This window comes from Pinus tabuliformis, chromosome 8, assembly GCF_031772625.1.
Source record: "Pinus tabuliformis cultivar Carrire ecotype Pingquan chromosome 8, CPIR1, whole genome shotgun sequence".
NCBI lineage: Eukaryota > Viridiplantae > Streptophyta > Pinopsida > Pinales > Pinaceae > Pinus > Pinus tabuliformis.
Genome location: NC_142294.1, coordinates 438,928,523 through 438,932,071, shown reverse-complemented (window position 1 = coordinate 438,932,071; position 3,549 = coordinate 438,928,523).

Here is a 3,549-nt window from a genome sequence, read left to right as displayed (position 1 = left end):
AGGGTAGGACATGCGGAGGTGCAGTGCTTCCAAAAACTCGAATATAGGTAAACCATTCTTCCCCAAACCATCTTGCGATGGGGATGATATCGTTTTGTGCCTCGTGAGAGCACCTTGGGGGGTCCTTATCATATATCATTCTATGCATGGGCAATATGAGCCCATGGCAAATCTGGTAAAAATGGGGGGCAAACTAGGAATCCCACAAGACTTTATGATAGACATGAATGGGCAATGGGTCCTGGGTAGTCCATTTCCAGCCCATAGTAGGGAATTTCGATACAAGACAGACGGAGTCCATTATATAGGAAGACAAATAAAAAGGAGGATAGACCCTTTGGAAGAAGGATCTCTTAGAATGGTAGTGGAGAACCGCCGTGTATAGAGTGTTAGAAAGGATTTTGGCCCAATCCACTATCTCAGAGTTAGTCGCAGCATCAATTAACGGTAGCCATTCAGATGAAAATTTATTGATATCGGGCTTACCAAATAGCCTACAGAGCATGGCTGCAGCAAAACAATACGGAGAGGTAAGAGAACCAGTGCTATACATACCGTTCTTATCTTTTTTCAATGGTTCATCTCTTCTTGACCATTCCTTAGTGGTGTCTGATAGGTCCGGATTCTCTGCTACGAACTTCCTAACAAACTCTGCATTGTAGGTCGCTTGTGGTTCAGGAAGATGATACATGAGCTTCAGGTCTTGAGCTGCAAATGATCCCACGAGCCCATGCCCCTGGACTTTGAACTGTCTATGATGCAATTCCGCATCATCTAAAATCCACTTGATCATGTCTGTATATGGTAGGATCTTCGGCCTTGCCGCTATTCTGTGGAGGAAAGAGCACGCTAAGTCTTCCAGGGATGCCTCTGAAGGACGTGATGCACCTACGGCGACAACAGTTACCTTGATTATTCTAGGGTTCTCTTCTTCTAACAGCCTATACATGCCTTCCCATGTTGAGATGCCTGCGTCTTTATTGCATGCAATATCTGTGTAGAGGGGTGCCATCTCCTTGGTCTTTTCTCTTGTCTCTGAGCTCTGAGCTTTGTTCTTCTTCCCCATCTCGCTTAGCGTTTCTGTTTGAGTTTTGCCTTCGCACTTTGCTCCTGCAGGTTATGAGTGAAATGGAAAGATTGATCAGAAAGGTGATGGGAGAGTTTTAAATGCAAGAGATAAATCAGATACGCCACCTTACGTGAAGCAAATCCGCATTAAGGCACGCGTCTTTATTCCACTTAATAACTGACAACCAAATTTATTACTATCATTAAAAGCTCATAATTTCCAAGTCAGGTTATAGTAAGTGGATTTTCTTTGGGTGGCGCGCCCGAAGGAGTCGTACTAAGGTGCTTTTATGACTCGCCAACGTACCCTTGCATGTCGCGCGATCGCAAGTGTTAGTGATCGCAACATCGCAGATCACAATAATTCAATGTTTGCCAACGTACCCTGCCTCATTTCTGCGATATGCGATCGCGCGATCGCAACATCGCAGATCGGCGGACTTGTAAGCTTTTGTTCATGGATGTTAGTGTATTGCGATGCGATGTTGTCCACTAACACCGAGGCGATGTGCATATTGGCTTTTAGAGGGGAAACGAAGGCGTTTCTTATCTTTTTGTGATGCAATCTTAAAGATTTGCTTTTATGAACACAGGTTTAGCCTTAAGTCGTCCAAGAAACCTTTCCTAAGCTTATGCTTGTAATTTCAAAAGAAATCTTTGTTTTTTCGAAAATTAACTAAGGGTCCCCATTCATTCTAGCATCGTGGCTGATACTAGTTTGAACGAGGGGGGTTGTTGCTGGCCACAACAGATCCCGAAAAATTCCTCCATATCCTGCTCTGCCTGGGTTACCTTTGGAGGCTCCATCAAAGTTTAATTGTATCATATTATGTGGCGGAGTGATCCATTTTCTTGGTGTAATATGGTGAATAGAGGATTTATTCTGTTTTGTCGTTACCTGTTTCATTCGCAGGTTCCAGTTTGTCCAGATATTTTGTTCCTATGGAAGGGAAGGAAAGTCTTCTTCATTCCAAGTTTGGAGCATTAAGGTTTCCTGGAGATTATTGCAAAAGCTACTCCAAAGGAATTCTAATGGTGTACATTGATCTTTAAATATGCAATGGTTCCTTTCTTTCCATATCGACCACATGAGGAGACCTGGAATAATTTTCCACAAATAATTTAATAGTTTACTTTTGTATGGATTGGTTGCCTAGCTATGTATGGTGTTGGTAATATCTTCTTTAACTCTTCCTTCTTTTTGGCATCTAAAGCTTGCTTTTTCCCAAAGTTTGTTTGCCAAATCACATGTGTGCATGAGGTGCTAAATGGTTTCTTCCTGTTGTTTACAGTTGGGGCATATGGAGGGTCCGTGGAAATTTATTTTCCTTATATTGTCCCAAGTAAGTACTTTTTTGTTGCATACTACCCATAGAAAAGTGGAGACTTTGGGCCAAATGTTGGGTGACCAAACTTTGTCCCAAAGAGGATCTTTGACTGTTTGATTTCCAATTATAAGCTTTTACACCTCCTGAGTGGTGAAGGTACCTCTTGTAGTATAGCCCCATCGTATTATATCTTTCTTGTTAGAGAAACGAATTTTCCTGGTGCTAAGCTCTGTGTCCAGATCCTTATGTATAGATTCGTTGCCTTGCCTGATGATATGTACCGAGCTTATCCATTGTCTATAGTTTTGAATGGGGGTGGGCTTCCAATGTTGGCTAACTTTATCCATCTGATGCTCTTCCCAGTCCTGTATTTGACAAGATCTGATCAGGTCACTTAGTTTGGGTCTTTGCTGCCAAGAATCACCCCATAAGCGTGCATTGTTTCCATCCCTTATTTCCCAGAAGCTGTGCTGTTGGATTATTGCTTTGTGCTGACTGGCCACAGTCCAGATTAGGGAGCCTTTTTCCACTTCTGTGAGTCGAATTAATTCATCTGTCGGGTGGTTGTTTGCATACTTGGCAGTCCAGAGGATGGCCCAAGGTGTGTGCGGTGCAGAGATCCATCTCCACCATAATTTTGCACCCATGACTGCATTGTTGTGATGAGGGTCTCTTATTCTAGTGCCCCCTGAGATTTTTGGAAGGCACACAGTTGACCACTTGACTAGTGCCCATTTTCTATTTTGTCCCGAGGAACCCCATAAAAAATTCCGCTGCAGATTTTTTATTTTCTTAAGCACCCTTTTTGGCGCTGCCAAAATTGAGAAAAGATAAAGAGGCATAGATTGCAGGACTGCTTTGATTAAAACTAGGTGACTGGCCATATTGAGTGCTCTAAAAGTCCAGGAGGAAAGGTGAGTTTCAAGTTTCTCTAGGAGCAATTTCCATGAGGAGTGCTTTAATGCAGAGTCAGTCATGGGGGAACCCAAATATTTAGAAGGGAGAGAGGAAAATGTGAATCCAAAAATACGGGCTATAGAAGATTGAGTGATGGAGGGAGTATGAAAGAGGAATATTTGGTATTTGACATTATTAATATTGGCTCCTGATGCTTCAGAAAACTCATTCAGAAGGGATTTGTATCTAAGGGCTT